Source organism: Saccopteryx bilineata, chromosome 2 (assembly GCF_036850765.1).
Source record: "Saccopteryx bilineata isolate mSacBil1 chromosome 2, mSacBil1_pri_phased_curated, whole genome shotgun sequence".
In the NCBI taxonomy this organism is placed as follows: domain Eukaryota; kingdom Metazoa; phylum Chordata; class Mammalia; order Chiroptera; family Emballonuridae; genus Saccopteryx; species Saccopteryx bilineata.
In genome coordinates this window covers 175,159,585-175,181,947 of record NC_089491.1, presented here as the reverse complement: position 1 = coordinate 175,181,947, position 22,363 = coordinate 175,159,585, and the positions used below count along the sequence as shown (strand labels likewise).

The following is a 22,363-nucleotide window of genomic DNA, read 5'->3' as shown; positions in this document are numbered from 1 at the left end:
CCCAGGAACAAAATCCCAGCCAGCAGCACCAGAGCTTAGAAGAGGCGTATGGACAGTATTTAGCTGGAAACAAGACAGGATACCGTTTGTGAGAAAGAGACTGATTTCTCAGACCCAGGATTCTTCTTAAAGGGACTGCACAGAAAACCACTCTCACAACCACTCACCCGGGGAGAGAGGAGAGGTCCGGAGTAGGAAGAAGAGAGTATAATCTAGGAGGCACAGGGAGAAACATTTTGGGAGACAGCCATTCTAACCCCTGGGACGAGTCACTCCCCAAATCTGCAGTGAATATTTCCCCTGGAAACAGCAATACCAGCAAAGGGAAGCAGGACACCAAACAAGCTCTCCCGCGGTACTCAGAGCAGAGTTGCTTAGGAGGGAGCTTTCGGGAATACAGTAGTGAGTGTTAGGGCCTGAGCTGCAGCGCCCCCACCCACACGGCTAAGGGCTCACCTGATGGTGGGCGGTAATGGGACGCGGAAGCGCCGTTCTGTTGGCAAGAGCAGAAGCCGGCTGGCCACCATTGCGGCCCAGGTGTGAGCTCAGTCTTGCCCAGCTGGGGAGAAGGAGACATGCAAAAGAGGTCAAGGACAGCTGCGGGCCACCTGCAATCCAGCCTGCAGGGGGGAAGGGTGGGAACCCGGAAGGGGTGGAGACCCGCCCTTGAGCAAGGACGCAGGAGCACAGCCTCGCCCCGCCCGTGGAACCGAGGCTTGTGGCCTGACTTGGGAGCCCTCTCCTCCAGCAGGGTTGGGGCCAAAAGCCCAGAACAGGCAAAGTCCTGCTACTGAGCATGGGCACACAGTCCCGCCCGGCCTGTGGAGCCAAAGCTTGCAGCCATCTCACGAGCAAGCTCTTCCTGCAGGGGCGGGGCAAAGCCTGAAATCAGGCGGATACCTACAGCTGAGCAAAGGTGCTCACCCCTGCCCTCAGGGCCCAGCATAATGCCACCCACGGGGGAGGGCTAAGGCCAAGGCCACCGAGGCTTGTACACCTGAGCACGTGATCACAGCACTCCCGTGAAGGAGAGGTGGAAATCACAGCAACAGCTCCAGTGGGCTGACACAGGCAAAGCCCATACTCAAATGCCCTAGGCAGCAACAGCAGAGGGGGTGGAGGCCTGCAGACAGACCACACCTAGGAAACACAGAGGCCACACCCAGTGGACTCCAGTGGCCAAATTCTTCTTTTACACAGAAAAAATGAGAAGGCAGAGAAATGCAACACAAATGAATCAAGAGAAATCCCCAGAAAAGGACCTGAATGAGTCAGATATAACCAAATTACCAGATACAGAGTTTAAAATAACGATTGTTAGGATGCTCAAAGATACTAGAACAACAATAGTCATTACAAATACCTAAATAAAAAGATAGCAAATATAAAAAAAGACATTGAAATAATAAAACAGGATCAGTCAGAAATAACAAATACAATATCAGATATGAAGAACACAATGGAAGGAATTAAAAGTAGGATGGGTGAAGCTGAGAATGGAATCACCGAGTTAGAAGACACAATAAATAAAGGCATGGAAGCAGAGCAGAAAAAAGAAAAGAGACTCAAAAAGTCTGAGGAAACTCTAAGAGAGCTCTGTGACAATATAAAGAGAAATAACATCCGCATCATAGGGTTTCCTGAAGAAGAAGAGAAAGAACAAGGGATAGTGACTTTGTTCAAACATATCATAGCTGAAAACTTCCCTCAATTAAGGCAGGAAAACATCTCACAAGTTCAAGAAGCACAGAGAACTCCATTAAAGAGAAACCAAAAAAAAAATCAACACCAAGACACATCATAATTAAAATACCAAAACTAAGTAATAAAGAGAAAATATTAAAAGCTCCTAGAGAAAAAAAAGACTATCACCTACAAAGGAGCCCCCATAACGATGACTTCCGACTTCTCAACAGAAACACTTGAGGCCAGAAGGGAACGGCAAGAAATATTCAAAGTAATGCAGAACAAGAGCCTACAACCAAGACTACTTTATCCAGCAAGGCCATCGTTTAAAATTGAAGGAGAAATAAAAAGCTTTTCAGACAAAAAAAAACCTCAAGGAATTCACTACAACCAAACCAAGTCTGCAAGAAATGCTAAGGGGCCTGTTGTAAACAGATCAAAGGAGAAAAAGAATATAGCAAAAGAGGAATACAGTTTTAAAGAATAAAATGGCAATAAACAATTACATATCAATAATAACCTTAAATGTAAATGAATTAAATGCTACGATCAAAAGACATAGGGTAGCTGCGTGGATAAGAAAACAGGACCCATACATATGCTGTCTACAAGAGACACACCTTAAAACAAAAGATGCACATAGACTAAAGTTAAAGGATGGAAAGAAATTATTTCACGCAAATGGAGATGAAAAAAGAGCTGGGGTAGCCACACTTATATCAGACAAAATGGACTTTAAAACAAAGACTATAGTAAGAGATAAAGAAGGTCACTACATAATGATAAAGGGAGCAATCCAACAAGAAGATATAACTGTTATAAATATTTACGCACGTAATATAGGAGCACCTAAGTATATAAAGCAGACTTTGATGGATTTAAAGGGCGAGATCAACATAGGGGATTTCAATACCTCACTAACATCACTAGATAGATCCTCAAGAAAGAAAATTAACAAAGAAACAGAAGACTTAAAGGACACACCAGATCAACTCGATTTAATAGATATCTTCAGAATTTTTCACCCTAAAGTAGCAGAATATACATTCTTTTCAAGTGCTCATGGTACATTCTCTAAGATAGACCACATGTTAGGGCACAAAAGCGGTTTCAACAAATTAAGAAGATTGAAATCATATCGAGCACTTTCTCTGATCACAATGGCATTAAACTAGAAATCAACCACAACAGAAAAAATGAAAAATACTCAAACACTTGGAAACTAAATAGCATGTTATTAAATAACGAATGGGTTAACAATGAGATCAAAGAAGAAATTTAAAAATTCCTAGAAATGAATAACAAGCATATATCAACTCAAAATTTATGGGACACAGCAAAAGCAAGTCGTGAGAGGGAAGTTCATAGCATTACAGGCATACCTCAAGAAGCTAGAAAAAGCTCAAATAAACAACTTGACCTTGCATCTAAATGAACTAGAAAAAGAACAGCAAGTAAAGCCCAGAGCTAATAGAAGAAAGGAAATAATAAAGATCAGAGCAGAAATAAATGACATAGAGGCTAAAGAAACAATACAGAGGATCAATGAAACCAGGAACTGGTTCTTCGGAAAGGTAAACAAGATCGATGAACCTTTAACCAGACTCCCCAAGAAAAAAAGAGAGGACTCAAATAAATAAAATTAGAAATGAGAGTGGAGAAATAACTGACACAACAGAAATACAAAATATTGTATGAAAATACTATGAAGAACTGTACGCCAAAAAACTAGACAACCTAGATGAAATGGACAAATTCCTTGAAACATATAATCTTCCAAAAATTAATCTGGAAGAATCAGAAAACCTAAACAGACCAATTACAACAAATGGGATTGAAACAGCTATCAAAAAACTCCCAAAAAAGAAAAGTCCTGGGCCTGATGGCTTCACAAGGGAATTCTACCAAATATTCAAAGAAGAACTAACTCCTATCCTTCTCAGGCTATTTCAAAAAATTCAAGAGAAAGAAAGACTTCCAAGCTCCTTTTATGAGGCGAGTATAATTCTGATTCCAAAACTAGGTAAAGACAACACAAAGAAAGAAAATTATAGGCCAATATCCATGATGAATTTAGATGCTAAAATCCTCAACAAAATATTAGCAAACCGGATCCAGCAATATATGAAAAATATCATATACCATGATCAAGTGGGATTCATTCTTGGGAGGCAAGGCTGGTACAATATTTGTAAATCAATCTATGTGATTCATCACATAAACAAAAAGAAGGAGAAAAACTACATGATAATTTCAATAGATGTAGAAAAAGCATTTGATAAAATCCAGCATCCATTCATGATCAAAACTCTCAGCAAAGTGGGAATACAGGGAACAAACCTCAATATGATAAAGGCCATCTATGACAAACTCACAAACTCACAGCCAACATCATACTCAATGGGCAAAAATTAAAACCAATCCCCTTAAGATAGGAACAACGCAGGGGTGCCCCCTTTCACCACTCTTATTCAACATAGTTCTGGAAGTCCTAGGCACAGCAATCAGACAAGAAGAAGAAATAAAAGGCATCCAAATTGGAAAAGAAGAAGTAAAACTATCATTATTTGCAGATGATATGATATTGTATATAGAAAACCCTAAAGTTTCAGTCAAAAAACTACTGGATCTGATAAATGAATTCAGCAAGGTGGCAGGATATAAAATTAATACTCAGAAATCAGAGGCATTTTTATACACTAACAATGAACTGTCAGAAAGAGAAATTAAGGAAGCAATCCCCTTTACCATTACAACCAAAAAAATAAAGTACCTAGGAATAAATTTAACCAGGGAGATTAAAGTCTTGTACTCAGAAAATTATAAAACATTTGATAAAAGAAATTAGGGAAGATACAAACTAGTGGAAGCATATACCATGCTCATGGTTAGGAAGAATAAACATTATTAAAATATCTATATTACCCAAAGCAATTTATAAATTCAATGCAATACCAATTAAAATACCAATGCTTTACTTCAAAGATATGGAACACATATTCCAAAAATTTATATGGAACCAAAAGAGAACACGAATAGCCTCAGTAATCTTGAAAAGGAAGAATAAAGTGGGAGGTATCACACTTTCGGATATCAAGTTATATACTACAAGGCCATTGTAGTCAAAACAGCCTGGTACTGACATAAGAACAGGCATATAGATCAATGGAACAGAACTGAGATCCCAGAAATAAACCCACACTTTTATGGACAACTGATATTTGACAAAGGAGGTAAGAGCATACATTGGAGTAAAGACAGCCTCTTCAACAAATGGTGTTGGGAAAATTGGACAGCTACCTGAAAAAATATGAACCTAGACCACCAACTTACACCATTCACAAAAATAAACTCAAAATGGATAAAAGACTTAAATGTAAGCCATAAAACCATAAGCATCTTAGAAGAAAACATAGGCAGTAAGCTCTCTGACATCTCTCGCAGCAATATATTTGCCGATTTATCTCCACGGGCAAGTGAAATAAAAGACAAGATAAACAAATGGGACTATATCAAACTAAAAAGATTCTGCACAGCTAAAGACAATAAGGACAGAATAAAAAGACAAACTATACAATGGGAGAATATATTTGACAATACGTCTGATAAGAGGTTAATAACCACAATTTATAAAGAACTGGTAAAACTCAATACGAGGAAGACAAACAATCCAATCAAAAAATGGGCAAAAGAGCCTGACCTGTGGTGGTGCAATGGATAAAGTGTTGACCTGGAAATGCTGAGGTCGCCGGTTCGAAACCCTGGGCTTGCCTGGTCAAGGCACATATGGGAGTTGATGCTTCCAGCTCCTCCCCCCTTTTCTCTCTCTCTGTCTCTCCTCTCTCTCTCTCTCTCTCTCTCTCTCTCTCTCTCTCTCCCTCCCTCCCTCCCTCTCCCTCTCCCTCTCTAAAAATGAATAAATAAAAAATAAATAAAAATTGTAGCAGGAATTCTTTTAAAAAAAAATGGGCAAAAGAAATGAATAGACACTTCTCCAAAGAGGACATACAGATGGCCAACAGGCATATGAAAAAATGCTCAACATCACTAATCATTAGAGAAATGCAAATTAAAACCACAATGAGATATCACCTCACACCAGTCAGAATGGCGCTCATCAACAAAACAGCACAGAGTAAGTGCTGCCGAAAATGTGGAGAAAAGGGAACCCTCCTGCACTGCTGGCGGGAATGCAGACTGGTGCAGCCACTGTGGAAAACAGTATGGAGATTCCTCAAGAAATTAAAAATCAAACTGCCTTTTGACCCAGCTATACCACTTTTAGGAATATACCCCAAGAACACCATAGCACTGTTTCAAAAGAAGAAATGCACCCCCATGTTTATGGCAGCATTGTTCACGATAGCAAAGATCTGGAAACAGCCCAACTGTCCGTCAGTGGATGAGTGGATTAAAAAGCTTTGGTACATATATACTATGGAATACTACTTAGCTATAAGAAATGATGACATCCGGCCTGACCAGGCGGTGGTGCAGTGGGTAAAAGCGTCAGACTGGGATGTGGAAAACCCAGGTTCGAGACTCCGAGGTCGCTAGCTTGAGCGTGGGCTCATCTGGTTTGAGCAAAAGAGCCCCCTGGCTCAAGCAAGGGGTTCTTCGGTCTGCTGAAGGCTCGCGGTCAAGGTACATACGAGAAAGCAATCAATGAACAACTAAGGTGTTGCAACACGCAACAAAAAACTAACGATTGATGCTTCTCTTCTCTCCGTTCCTGTCTGTCTGTCCCTGTGTATCTCTCTCTCTCTGTCTTTGTAAAAGAAAAAAAAAAAAAGGGAAATGATGACATCGGATCATTTAGAACAATATGGATGGACCTTGATAACATTATACTGAGTGAAATAAGTAAATCAGAAAAAACTAAGAACTATATGATTCCATACATAGCTGGGACATAAAAATGGACTCAGAGACATGGACAAGAGTGTGGGGGTTATGGGGGGGGAGGGAGGGGGTTGTGGGAGGGGAGGGGCACAAAGAAAACCAGTTAGAAGGTGACGGAAGACAATTGGACTTTGGGTGATGGGAATGCAGCATAATCAAATTTCAAATAATCTAGAGATGTTTTCTCTGAACATATGTACCCTGATTTATCAGTCACCCCATTAAAATTAATTTAAAAAAAAGAACTGGTTCTTTGAAAAGATCAATAAAATCGACAAACCACGGGCTACACTCAACAAGGAAAAAAGAGAAGAAACTCCAATAAACAAAATCCAAAATGAAAGAGAAGAAATTACCACAGACATCATAGATATACAAAAGATCACAGTAGAATATTATGAAAGATTATATGCCACCAATTCAACAAGCTAGAGGAAATGGATAAATTCCTAGAACTATACAATCTTCCTAGACTGAGCCACAAAGAAGTGGAAAAAAACCTAAATAGACCAATAATCAGGCAGGAAATAGAGACAACTATCAAAAACCTCCCCAAAATCAAAAGTCCAGGACCAGATGAACTTTTGTTACACTAGTGACTTGTGTCAAACATTCAAAGAATATTTCTTACCTATCCTTCTCAAAGTTTTCTAAAAAACAGAAGAATCAATACTTCCCAACATATTTTATGAGGTGAACCTAACCCTCATACCAAAACGTGGCAAGGACAACACACACACACACAAAAATACAGACCAATACCTGAATACAGATGCAAAACAAAGAACAAAAACCATATGATCCTATCAATAGGTGCAGAAAAGGCATTCGATCAGATACAATATCCTTTATGTTTAAAACACTCAATAAGGAAAGTACCTCAGCATAATAAAAGTCATATGTGACAAACCATCAGCTAATATCATACTAAATGGTGAAAGAATGAAGGCTTTTCCCCTAAAATCAGGCATAAGACAAGGCTGTTCATTCTCTCCACTCTCATTCAACATAGTTCTGGAAGTTTTAGCCAGAGCAATCAGGCAAGAGAAAGAAATAAAAGGCATCCATTTCTGAAAAGAAGAAATAAAGGTACCTTTTTTGAAGATGACATGATCCTGTATATAGAAAACCCCAAGACTCCATTAAAAAACTATTAGAGACAATGTACCAAGACAATAAAGTCACAGGATACCAAATCAATATACAAAAGTCCACTGCTTTCCTATATGCCAACAATGTAACATTGGTAAATGAACTCAAAGGCAAGGGAAGTAAAGGCAAAAATAAATGGGACCATAGCAAACTAAAAAGCTTCTGCACAGCAAAAGAAACTGACAATAAAACAAATAGGCAGCCAACTAGATGGGAGATGATGTTTGCAAACAATACCTCTGATGAGATTAATATCCACAATATATAAAGAACTCACAAAGCTCAGCAACAGACAAGCAAACAACCTAATTAAAAATGGGGAGAGGACCTGAACAGACACTGCTCCTAAGAGGACATACAAATGGCCAACAGATATATGAAAATATGCTCATCTTCACTAGCTATTCAAGAAATGCAAATCAAAACTATAATGAGATACCACCTCACACCTGTTAGATTGGCTATTCTCAACAAGACAAGGTAATAACAAGTGTTGCAAAGAAAAAAACTTCCTCATTCACTGCTGGTGGGAATGCAAATTAGTACAACCACAATGAAAGAAAGTATACTGGTTCCTCAAAAAAGTAAGAATACAACTCCTATATGACCCAGCAATCCCTCTACTGGATATCTACCCCCATAACTCAAAAACATTAGTAAGTTAAGACACATGCACCCCCATGTTCATTGCAGCATTATTCACAGTGGCCAAGACATGGAAACAACCAAAGTGTCCCTCAATAGAGGATTGGATAAAGAAGATGTGGTACATATACACAATTATGGAATACTACTCAGCCATAAGAAACGATGACAGTGACATTTATTATAACATGGACGGACCTTGAGAACATTACACTGAATGAAATAAGTAAATCAGAAAAAGCTAAGAACTGTATGATTTCACACACAGGTGGGATATAAAAACCAAGACTCATGGACATAGACAAAAGTGAAGTGGTTACCAGGGGGAAGGGCATATAGGGAAGGGATAAGGGGACTTGAGTGAATGGGGAGGAGGGAGGGGAGAAGAGGTGGTAGGAAAGGTGTAAAGAGGAACAAATATAAGGTGATAGAAAATGATTTGACTTTGGGTGATGGGTACACAACATAATCAGTAGTTCAAATGCTATAGAAATGTTCACCTGAAACCTATGTACTCTTATTGATCAATGTCACCCTGTTAGAGTCAATTTTCTAAATAAAATTTTAAAATTATAAGTAAAATATACCTCAAAAAATAAAAAGGACAATACATTGCAGTAAGTTCTGCTATTAATCTTAAGATCTGAAGATACTTAAAGTTTATTTTCTTTTATTTTTATTATTATTTTCTTTTGTATTTTTCTGAAGTTGGAAACGGGGAGGCAGTCAAACAGACTCCCGCATGTGCCCGACCGGGATCCACCCAGGGTGCCCACCAGGGGGCAATGCTCTGCCCATCTGGGGCGCTGCTCTGTTGCAACCAGGGCCATTCTAGCGCCTGAGGCAGAGGCCATGGAGCCATCCTCAGCGCCCGGGCCAACTTTGCTCCAATGGAGCCTCGGCTGCGGGAAGGGGAGAGAGAGACAGAGAGGAAGGAGAGGGGGAGGGGTGGAGAAGCAGATGGGCACTTCTCCTGTGTGCACTGGCCGGGAATCGAACCGGGTCTCCTGCACGCCTGGCCGACGCTCTACCACTGAGCCAACCAGTCAGGGCCTAGATACTTAAAGTTCAAATAGCCCAATAGTAGATGTCTGAACAGTAGCAGGGACAGCCTAAGGTCCTGAATATGTGATTCAGAGTCTTAACTACAGTTTTTCTTTCAAACGTATACATTTAGCAGTCTTCAATTTAATGCATGAGGTAGTCATGCCATTATGAGCCTATAATCCTGGAGAAATCTACATAGAACCTCTGATATCCCTAATCTCTTCTATCCTTAGGAAATTCCACAGGTTTCAAGGCTCTGAGGTATCCAGAAAATAGAAGGATGACTTAGTGGGACCAAATGTAGATAGGATTACAGTTAAATTAGGATACATCACACTTAAGTTTGAGAAAATCATTTCTGTTATTTATATACATTACTGATTTGCTGCTAGCTTGGAAGAGTCTTCTAAACTTGAAGCTAAATTCATTCTTTGTGCTGTTGAACATGATATACACTAGCCACATGTAGCTAATGAGCACTCAAAATGTAGCTAGTCCAAATTGAGATGTGTTGTAAACACACACTAAATTCTCAAGACTTAGCACCGACAAAAAAAGAATGCAAAATATTTCATTAATAATTTCTCATATGACAATATTTTGGATTGAAAATACATTATTAATTATTAATGTCATGTTTCCTTTTAGTTTTTTTTATGAAGCTATTACAAAATTCAAAATCATATTCATGCTGCCATTATAGTTCTATTGGACAACACTGCTATAGCAAGAAGTTTGCACATATGAAATGTATCCATAGCTGGCCTGTGGTGGCGCAGTGGATAAAGCGTCGACCTGGAAATGCTGAGGTCCCCGGCTCAAAAAAACCCCTGGGCTTGCCTGGTCAAGGCACATATGGGAGCTGATGCTTCCAGCTCCTCCCCCATTCTCTCTCTCCGTCTCCTCTCTCTCTCTCTCTCTCTCTCTCTCTCTCTCCTCTCTAAAATGAATAAATAAAAAAATAAATAAATAAATAAAATTTTAAAATGTATCCATAAAAGGCTATCTAACATATCATCTTTTATATAAATTCATAACTCTTCTTAGCTCATAGCCTATTAGTACACAAATATGAGTTACATAGGTGAGAATCCTTGAGGCAAACACTGCCAAAAGCTCTAATAATCCTAAGCACTGAAACTGATTGCAGTGAGAACATGAATAAAGCACTTATCTGCCAACAGAGAAAAAGAAGACTGGATTTAAAGGAAAAAAAAATTCAGGCATACGGCAAATCAGATACAAAATGTCTGTATTAGTTGCTTATTATTATGTAACAGGTTACCTCAAAATTTAGCAGTTTGAAACAACAGTGAATAATTATTTAACTCTCAGTTTCTGTGGGTCAGGAACTGAAAAGCAGCTTAGCCAAACAGCCCTGGCTCCCAGGTCTCTCATGGGGCTGCGTTACAGTCAAATGTCAGCCAGGATTCAGCCTCTGCTTCCACTTCCATGGCTGGAAGCTAGTGAGAGCTCATGGCAAGGGGCCTCTGTTCCTCTCTACAGGGCTGCTTGAGTGTCATTACTACATGTCACCTGGTTTTCCTTAGAGCAAATGATCCAAAAGAGCAAGGCAGAAGCGTCAATGTCTCAGGGTCTAGCTTCAGAAGTCACACAACATCACATCCCACACTGTCTACTGTTCACACAGACCAGCCTGACACAGTGCGGGCGAGAACAACACAAGGGAATGAACCTGGAAGCAAGGATGATTTGGGGTCATCCTGGAAGACGGTGATCACAGAACCCAAGTGTGCAACTCCCGTACAAGGAAACTGGGCTATCAATTCAGTAATGAAAAATCAAAACTGTGATGATCAAAACTGCTTCCCAGAGAAAAAATATCTGTTTAACTGGGCCTTTACTATAAAGACATAGCTTTCATTATGAGATTTTACTAAAATGAAACCCAATGACACTATATTCTGACTGAACCCAAATAGACCTAAAAAAAAAGGCAGAGATTAAGGAGACTTTGAAAAATTGAGAAATATAGTGTGTCCGTAAAGTCATGGTGCACTTTTGACCGGTCACAGGAAAGCAACAAAAGACAATAGAAATGTGAAATCTGCACCAAATAAAAGGAAAACCCTCCCGGTTTCTGTAGGATGATGTGGCAGCATGTGCGCATGCACAGATGATGACATAACACTGTGTATACAGCGGAGCAGCCCATGGCCATGCCAGTCGAGATGTGGACGGTACAGAGGAAAGTCCAGTGTGTTCTGTGGCTCGCTAAATTCAAATCCGTGACCAAAGTGCAACATGAATATCGGCGCGTTTATAACGGAGCACCACCACATAGGAATAACATTACTCGGTGGGATAAGCAGTTGCAGGAAACCGGCAGTTTGGTGGTGAAACCCCGTTCTGGTAGGCCATCAGTCAGGGACAAGTCTGTAGAGGCTATACGGGATAGCTACCTAAGGAGCCCTAAAAAATCTGTGCATGAGCCCACATCGAACTGCACTTTAAAGTTTTCCTTTTATTTGGTGCAGATTTCACATTTCTATCATCTTTGGTTGCTTTCCTGTGACCTGTCAAAAGTGTACCATGACTTTACGAAAACACTGTAGATCAGCATATCAATGAATATAAATTCATCATAATATGCATTCTTTCGGGGATTATTAAGAATAAAATTTACAAGTGGATTAAGTTCTAATGAGAGATGCTTTCTTGTGATTATGGTCAAAATTTCAATAATCCAGTTTAAGTTATTAATAGCTCAGTACTAAGAATGCTCAATGATATGCCAATCAATCAAAGTTCAACTAAAATATTCAGCAAATGTTTCAAAAGCTATACAATAGAGGTTAATCAATAAGTTTAGTCTTTACATTTTAGTGAAGTTCCTTTCTTTTGGGCAATCAATCTATTTTTTACAAAAATTTGAGAATGGCCTGAATATGGTGGTGCAGCATTGACCTTGAACGCTGAGGTCGCTGGTTCAAAACCAAGGCACATACGGGAAGCAACTATGAGTTAATGCTTCCAACTCCCCCCATTTCTCTCTCTCTCCTAAATGAATAAATAAAATATTTTAAAAAAGAAAACATGAGGCTGAAATATTTGTAGCCTATCAGCCCAAATGAGGAAAGACGCTCTTTAGATTCCTGTTTCCTAATGAATTTTCATTATAACCGATTGTACTCTTAAGGGGGGTGAGAGGGGTAGTCACAAAATTTATCAAAAATGAGTCTAATTCAAAACTAAAAAGAGAATAATTATTTGTACTATTTGGAGTTAATTTTCTAGCACTCATTATTTGGAAGAAAAGAATTAAACTGGCAGCCTGGGGGTGGGGGGGATACACTAAGGAGAGAGACTGATTTTATTCACCTGCTCTAACTTGGCTATTTCACTCTGTTTAACCAATTCAGGAAACCCCAAATACAAATATGTACTGTGTGCCACAGAAAACTTACTTAACAGCTATCAAGACAGCAAAGAAAACGCTTCACCATTCTACATAGTTCATTAAGCTAAATCTAAACCATTCACTAATTAAATCATTTAAAAGCAGTATCTTATGATTTTTACTTCAACTGCTATAAATTATGCTTGTACTCATCAAAACTAACACAAACCAGTTTTCCCAGCACTGAATTAGGTCCTGAAGCCTAGTTATTATGCCAGCTACACTTATTAACTGAGCGCAAATCAGACCACTTCATTCAGACAGAGTATAGGGATCAAAACAGGAGGTTTGTGAGACTAGTTCTGGGGGGATGGCAGAGGGTGAGAGAGAGCAACTTGGAAGCTCCCAAAGAATTCCTCATTCCTGGATAAGATTCTACATTCAAACAAGATTAAGGCAACAGTTGTGACAGCTGTAACTATGACTTCACTCAGGCAAATGAACATGAGGACTAGACCCTTTAGCAAGTCCCAGAATCCTACTCCCTGAATACATTCCCAACTTACTTTCCTGATATCAGTTCTGTGAACACTAAGCTCCACACCACTGCAGCTCTCAGACTCAAGTCTCCACCGCCTTTCTTCCAAATCAAACATTCGAGGAAAGCAAAGGCAAAAGCAAAACAGTAATTAAAAACTAAGCTCTTGTTTTCTTCAAACATCTCCTTCAGAAAAAAGGCTCAATAATACAGTAACATGAAACCACTTGATAATGACATCTTATTAAGCTTTTCCCTTTTTCAGCAGAGGAAAGAAGGTCACTGCCGATTTCCAAAGATGATCTGAGCTAACTGCTTCCCACACTCACCCCTTTCCCAACTCTGACTTGGCCAGGGTTATGGAGGTCATTTATTTGGTTTAATTTTAAGAGCTGCTTCCTTTGGAGTAAACACCATTTGCCAAAGAAACTTTAACATGTTCCAAAAGATATTAATGTTAATTGCTATCCATTATCCTTAATGTAAAGAGACAGTAATTCTTTATTACCCTCAACCCCACAGCTTATTCTTCCTCCCTCTTCCTCAGCCCCCAAGTACATACACACATGCAGAAGATTTCATTAAAATCACTCGACTTGTCAGAATTCAATTACCAACTGCTCAGATGTTTGGGGGTGGGGGGGGGATTGAAGCCAGATGCATTGATGCAGTCAATTTTAAGAAAAGAAAGCTGGCCTAACACAAAGACATAATTTGGTTACACACCAACTATTTTTTATTTTAAGGAAATGCTTTAGATTAAAATATTTTCTTCCCCCTTCTCTTTAAAGTCCCTCAAATATCTCCCCCATTTACAGCAGAACCCTCATATTGTTAAATATCAACCTCAATTGTTAAATATCAAAGTCAAAACAAAAGCAGATGCATTTCGTTAAAGAAGTGGAAACATACGTATAAAGTGATGTTATATATAAATAACTTTCATAAAGCATAGAGTACAAAACTCCCATATGTATTAGCCATATTTCCACCTTGGAAATTCTGATACTTGGGCAAGGACATGGTGTTTACTTAATTTAGGGCATGTCTGCCCTGATCAGTATACTATGAAAAGAACAAGCATACATTTTCAAAGTCTTAACCAAAAATCCCAAAGATAATCCTTTACTCAAAATAATAAACAACTGATATGGTCCATAAGAGGTTGGCCCTTGCATTTGACGTCTTGGCAAAGGGGCTATGTATATGCCTGCTTCTGTTTTCTATTGGAGACTTCATTTTCCAAATGTAAGGGAAGAGTTTCACAATAACACAAAGGAAAGGATTAAACCATTTCACTTCACAGATATGAGAACACAGTACTTACAGAACAAAAAATGTTACTGGCAAATATAACTTTTAACCACTCATCATTTGATGGTAACTAATCTTGTAATAAGCTCAAAAGTTCTTATAGAATAGGGTTAAACTTAATGCTAGGAAAGGGCTGAGCAGGCTACACACATCAGTGCTACCAATAAACATTCTTTCAGTAAATTTTACTGGCTATCAATGGAATTGAATTTTGGCCAGAAGAAGGAAAAGTATATAAAGCACATTTCAAACACCACAGAGATTTAGCAATAATTTTATAACTTGTTTTGCACTTTTTCGAAATGGTAAGAAGTGGCACAGTTTGAGCTAAAAGCTTAAAATAGTTGCATACACTTCACCAATTTGATAGGTGCCTCACCTGCAGGAAAACAATTTCCAAGTTAATTTTAGCAACTCCGCATAGGGTTGTAAAATGAGATGCTGATGTCTACATACGATTTTCTAGTATAATCCTAACTCCATTTAATACCTTGTCAAGAAGACCATAAAACCCACCCACACCCATATTCTTGATAGAAAAATCCTATTTTTCCAAGAAAAAAAAATTTTAAAGGGGGGATATTATATAGGATTAAATTTTTAAATAAGGAGAAAGTCTGTTAAGAAGAAACCAAATTGATTTTTACAAAAAACAAGAACATTAATATAGTAGAGGCATCCAGCATGTGACAATTCACACATTATTTCTAGAAAGATGTGAGACCATCTTAATTTTTAAAATGGTTTTCTTACATAAATATCCCCATGACAAATGTGAAAACCATGGCTAAGTAGTCTTCATTTCACAAAGGAAAAAAAAATCATACCAAAATGAAAAAAAATTTTTTTTAAGTAAATCAAATCAAATTTGAAAGAAAAACACAAATATTTCACTAATTCTGCATCGAAGAGAATATTCCTAAATATGTAGAGAGTTGCTTTCCCCTATCTCTACTTCCATTATTCTCACTTTCTTTGAACTTGATTCTTAATAGCTTTGGTCTCAAGAGAGCTGACTCATAAGAGCCACAGTGTTCTTCCAGCAGTCCCATTAATCTCTCTGACAGCACCCTCTCTCAAGATTAAAGTCAGATACCTATCTTTGTTATAAATAAAAACAAAGCACAAAACCACTATTAACATGAGCTCTCCTTCTAGTCCAGTCTACCCTGCCTTATTAGAACGTGACTAAAACTTACAGATTTGTCAAAAGACAAAGAGAGTGCTATTGCTTTAAGAACACACACATTTAGTAAATGTTCTCGACTGAGAGAAGAGCACATTTCCTTTGTCCTTGCAAGGCCCTTAAAGGGTAACTTATGACATTTTAGAGACTAGTAGGATGGTCAATGTAATAGCATACAAAAATTTTTCTAAATTTGTAACTAAATTTTAAATTTTTCTTTTTTTTATAACAATAATTAGTAAACAGTTACCTATGCAAAGCATTGTTTAAGGAAAGCAAAAAATAAATTTTAAAAAATAACCCTTAATTAATCTAAGGTCAATATAAACCAGTGAGAAGGGAAAAGAAGAATTATTAAATCATACAGGAGTAGTTATAAAACAGTAAAGTATAATTAAGCATATAGGTTGAAAACAATGGATAAAATAATAACAAGAACAGGCTAGAGCTCATCAACAAAGGTTAATTTTAAGCCAGAATCTTTTGATGGTAAAATTGGGAATCTACAGAAAAAAAAAATTCTGCATAAGTAGGAGAGTATACATTAATTAGAAAACCAATAAACTGTATTTAAGGAACACCAACACTTTCAGCTTGCCCAGACTGGAGTAGATATGCTGGGGTACCTCACCTAGAAATGAGGTTAGAAATACAGTTGACCCTAGAACAGTACAGGTTTAAACTGTGTGGGTCCACTTATATGTGGATTTTTAAAAAATATATATTTTGGAGAGGTCCTATTACACCGCAGTCAAGTCTATTGTGTCCTGTAACAAAGGGGCTGTCAAAGCCATCAAGAGGAAGGACTGTGAGGCAATTGCTGCCAACAGGCACTTCGGGATCCAGGCACAAATGGTGACCACGGGCTCTCAGAAGATCTTTTTCCCGTGGGCAACCAGCTATACACCAGTCTGCCAGGCTAGCTAGTCACTGACGTCCAGACCACTGCCCAGCGCCTCAAGTTCCAACTGAACCTGTATTAGTGGAAGGAAAATTGGCAGATCAAGCCTTACACCCACATGAGCACAGTGGCCAACCTCTTCTATGAGAAACATTGTAGGTTTGGCCCCTAATACACTGAGCCAGTCATTGCTGGGTTGGACCCAAAGACCCTTAAGCCTTTCTCTTGCTTTCTAGATCTCATCAGCTGCCCCATGGTGACTGATGACTTTGTGGTCAGTGGCATCCGGGCTGAACAAAAGTACAGAATGTGCAAGTCCCTCTGAGAGCCTAACATGATCCAAAACACGTATCTGAACCCATTTCATAAGCCATTCTGAAAGAGGGGGACCATGATGCAATGTCAGGAACGGAAATTATCATCCATATCATTGAGAAGGGCAAAATCATCACCGGGACAATGAAGGCCCAAATGGACTAAATCCCCAGTTCCCAGAGCCCACTTTTTAAAAAAATAAAATAGTTTTTCTAAATGAATAAGTAAATCGGAAAAATTTTTGGAGATTTGCGACAATTTGAAAAAACCTGCAAATTAACTGTATATCCTAGAAACAGCCATAAAAGACTAAGGAAAATTTAGGACGATATAAACTTATTTATCTAATTTCAGTTTTTTTTCTTTTTTTTTTTTGTATTTCTCTGAAGTTGGAAACAGGGAGGCAGTCAGACAGACTCCGCTATGCGCCCGACCGGGATCCACCCGGCACGCCCACCAGGGGGCGATGTTCTGCCCACCAGGGGGCGTCGCTCTGCCGCAATCAGAGCCATTCTAGCGCCTGAGGCAGAGGCCACAGTGCCATCCTCAGCGCCCGGGCAAACACTGCTCCAATGGAGCCTTGGCTGCGGGAGGGGAAGAGAGAGACAGAGAGGAAGGAGAGGGGGAGGGGTGGAGAAGCAGATGGGCGCTTCTCCTGTGTGCCCTGGCCGGGAATTGAACCCGGGACTTCCACATGGCAGGCCAACGCTCTACCACTGAGCCAACCAGCCAGGGCCTAATTTCAGTTTTTAATACAGCAATTACTCTATGTAATTGTAAATAGAGTATAATCAATTGTACTGTAACATATCGTTTGACATATTCACACAAAAAAGGTTATAATAAGCATATCTAATGTTCATAGAAAGGGAGGAAACATTTCTTATTTGACTTTATATCCTCACAGACTCAAAACTGAATTTAACTATACAAAGCTAAATTCTTTTTTTAATTTTGTTTTTCAATTACGGTTGACATTCGATACTATATTGTATTAGTTTCAGGTGTACAGCACAGTGATTAGACAATCATATACTTTACAAACTATTCCCCCTGATATTTCCAGTCCCCATCAGGTACCATACACAGTTATTACAATATTATTGACTATTCCCTATGTTGTACTTTACATCCTCGTGACTATTTTGTAACTACCAATCTGTACTTTTCAATTCCTCCAGCTTTTTTAACCAGTCCCCCAACCTCCCTCCCCTCTGGCAACCATTAGTCTGTTCTCTAAATCTATGACTGTTTCAATTTTGTTTGTTCATTTATTTTGTTCTTTAGATTCCACATATAAGTGAAATTATATGGTATTTGTCTTTCTCTGACTGACTTATTTCACTTAGAATAATGTCTTCTAGGTCCATCCATACTGTTAGAAATGGTAAGATTTCATTCTTAAATTCTTGAGTTAGGGAAACAAAGTTTTGCAAAACTTAATGCAGAGTATCAACAGAAGAGGCACTGTAATAAAAATAATAATAACCAATATGTGCCTCACTGTTTTTATCATTCATATCCTATATTCATGAATATCAACTGGGCTTGTAAAATAGTTTAAATGTAAGTGCATATGGATAATGCTAGAAACACTTTGTAGAAAACCACTGTATAATCCAGTCTTAAAATAGTCTTATATAGACCTAATAAGATACTATAAGATCCAAAGATTTTGTGAGAGATCCTTTTGTTAAGCACGTTTCTACTTTCTGAAACCACAACGTTGTCCTGGCCCTGGTATTAACTACTTTTCCAAAAGATCTTGGTTCATTTAATGGAGAAAAGTGCACAGAAACCAAAATTTGGTTCCCCCTTCTTTCTACTCCTCTCCCAAACCACTCCCACAGAAAACTGGTCTCTTTAGTTTCTAGTCTATTCTTCCGGTTTTCTTTTGAAAATAAGCTCAGATATATGTGTGATTTCTTATACTAAGAATAGCATACTATTCAATACAATCTTTGGTGCTTCCCCCGCTATACACACACTTGACAGAATGTCCTGGAAATCACTCCCTATTAGATCATTAGAGATCATCCTCTTTCTTTTTAAAAGCTGCCAGTATTCAATGTATGGATGTATCATTGTGGATTCAAGCACCCTTCTACTGATGGGCAGTTAGGTTGTCTCCAATATTTTGCAATTACCAACAATATTGCAAAAATCCTTGTGCACTACCTCAAGTCAAGTTATTTTGAGTGGCAAACACACAATACATTGTACAGATGTTGTGTTGTAGAATTGTGCACCAGAAACCGGTATAATTTTGTTAACCTGTATCACCCCAATAAATATAATAAAAAGGAAGAAATAAAAAATAAAAAAGGCAGATAATAATTTTTAAAATCCTTTGTGACTGTCAAATACATCTTAAATGGACAGCTGGGTCAATAAAAAACTGCATATGTATATAATAATTATAACCCACATAAAAATCACTTTGGGACTTAAATAATTTTTAAAGGGCTTCTCAAACAAAAAAGGGTGAGCATTGATTAACACAGATCATAGTAATAATTGTCCAAAACACAAAGGTATGAACAGGATATAATTGAGTGGCAATGTGATATCTTAGAAAGGGCATCCATAATTAAGATCAGGATAAACAAATGCAGTGTTTAGAGTCTGTGGGAACACTAGATTTCCTCCAACTGGGGGTATAATTTTCATTTCATATGTAAGGAATTTGTTTAATCTCTTCAGAATACTTTTAATATGTTGAGCCAAGAACAAAGAGCAAAGTAATTCCTTTCCAAACTCACTTTCTTCCAAAAAAACAATAACAACAGAACTTTAGCTTTATCTAAAGTATTCAAAAAGTAATATATTGGAAAGAAAGTTATTTCTTCAGAGCATTTTAAAGATAAAATATGGAATTTCGAATTAAAAAAACTACACAGGGTCCTTGCCTGTTAACTCGGTTTGAGCATCATCCTGAAATGACAAGATTGCGGGTTTGATCCCCAGTCAGGGCACAAACGGGAAGCAACCAATGAATGCACGACTGAATGGAACAACAAATAAATACTTCCCTTCCTCCTTTCCCTCTCTCTCCCTTCCTCTCTCCATCTTTCTAAAAAAAAAAAAAATATCAATAAATAAATAAAAAATTAAGCCCTGGCTAGACAGCTGGTTGGTTAGAGCATCGTCTGGAAGCGCAGAGGTTGCTGGTTCGATTCCCAGTCAGGGCACATACAGGAGCAGCTCCATGTTACTGTCTCTCTCTCTCTCTCCTCCTGCCTCTTTCTTGTGGACAAGTCCTGCTGGGGGTGAGGACAACGGAGACGCAAAGACCCAACTCAGGGGACCAGGTTCAGTGACGCAGATCCACTTTATTCAGGAAATAAACTAGCTTATATAACAGGTTCAGCCTATAGGGTGTTACAGCATGTTCTTCAAAGCCAATGGCTGAAAAGATCAGAGAGCTATGTAGTTGGCGCTGAGTCACTTCCTTACAGTGGGCGAGCTCCCTGGAGCTGGAGTATTCTCAAGAGCATTGCATCAGCCACAGCTGCTAGGAATGCGCTCTGCGCTCCACCCACACTTTCTCTCAAAAACAAAAAACAAAAAACAAAAAACCCCACACAGTACAGCAAGGATACTAAAAGGACAACCACTAAGTGAAACTATCGTGAATAAATCTCACACATGATATTGAACAAAAGAAATCATAAAAGAATAAATACAATGACTTCACTATATAAAAGAAAAACATGCAAAACTAATCTATACTTTTTTAAATTATTTATTCATTTTAGAGAGAAGAGAGAGAGAGAAAGAGATATAGAGAGAAGTGGGGAGGAGCAGAAAACATCAACTCCCATATGTACCTTGACTGGGCAAGCCCAGGGTTTAGAACCAGCGACCTCAGCATTCCAGGTTGATGCTTTATCCACTGTGCCACTACAGGTCAGGCAAAAACTAACCTATACTTTTTACTTAATATATACACAGGTTGTAAATGAAAGCAAAGAACAATGAAGTCACAATAGGATTTCCTGTGAAGGAATGGAGAAAATAATGATTGAGAATTATACATGATGATTTCTGGTTTGTCAATGATATCCATGAGATTATCACATCATAAATATTATTTACATTGTGTGTTATGTACTTTTAATTTAATTTTTATATTTTAATTGAATTAATTGAGGTGACATTGATTAATAAAATTATAAAGGTTTCAGGTGTACAATTCTATAATACATCAACTATATTGTATTGTGTATTCACTACCCCAAATTATGTAGTTTTTTAAATGTATTTTATTTTCATAACAAAGAAAGTAAATAAAAAATGGTACTACTACTTTATGGCAAACTGTAACTTCTACCAGAGTGAAGCCAGGGATGAACTTAACACCATAACTGCCAATCACTGAATATCAAAAGGTGAAAATGAACCCTCAAGTTTAAACCAAGTTTTATTTATCTTTATTTTTTACTGAATTTATTAGTGTGACACTGACTTGCAAAACCATACAGATTTCAAGTGAACAAATCAATAAAACTTCATTTGCACACTGAATCATGTGCCAACCACCCCAAGCAAAGTCTCTTTTCATCCCCATTTTCTCACATCCACTAGCCCAGCCCCCTCTCCTCTCCCCCCTGGCTATCACCTCACTGCTGTGTCTTGTTCTGTTTGGCTACTCCTTTCACTTTCTTACATCCAGCCCCCTCCTCCCCTCCCCTCTGACAGCTGTCAGTCTGTTCCATGTGTCCATGCCTCTGTTTCTATTTTGTGCTTCTGCTTATTTTGTTCATTAGATTCCGCATACAAAAAAACACACTATTAAGCTTTGGTGGCATCTGATTAAGACTGAATATTCATTACTCATCAAAGTTCAAAACATTAAGTATAAATTATTTCCTTTTAACATAAGAATGTATTTTAAAGCTAGAATCATTATGCTATAGTGGAAACATTAAAATACTAAAATAATTCCTTCATTTTGCTTCTCCTATTCATGAACACATCAATAGATAAACCCAAATATATATCCAGAAGTTTAAAATAGAAAAAACAGAACTTTTAAAAAATATAAATCTTCAATCAACTGGTTTTCTATTATTGCTATTCACTCATGAATTCTATTATTAGTCATTTCTCCAAGAACTGCTAGCATCTTTCAGGGGGAATCATATTTAGAGGTCACAATCTGGATGCCAGGGATCCTCATTACCTCTGGGTTGTCATTTGGAATAAGACAGTTAAGAAATAAGTAGTGGAGCTAGTTAGTAAAAGAACTGAGATCAGATCCAAAGTATCCTATCTGTAGTCCGGTGCTCCCTTCACTGTATCTGAATGAGTTAC

General features: G+C 38.2%; 1 protein-coding gene, 1 non-coding gene and 1 pseudogene across 15 annotated transcripts in view; 1 reads left to right on the top strand and 2 right to left on the bottom strand.

Moving 5' to 3' along the window:
- The window catches only part of ERC1 (ELKS/RAB6-interacting/CAST family member 1), a 550,202-nt gene that overhangs the window by 288,991 nt on the left and 238,848 nt on the right, over positions 1-22,363 (bottom strand). The window lies entirely within an intron of this gene.
- On the top strand, positions 460-17,212 carry LOC136323756 (proteasome subunit beta type-3 pseudogene; annotated as a pseudogene).
- TRNAG-GCC (transfer RNA glycine (anticodon GCC)) lies at positions 17,708-17,783 on the bottom strand. The gene has a single exon. It is a non-coding gene; the product is annotated as a tRNA-Gly (tRNA).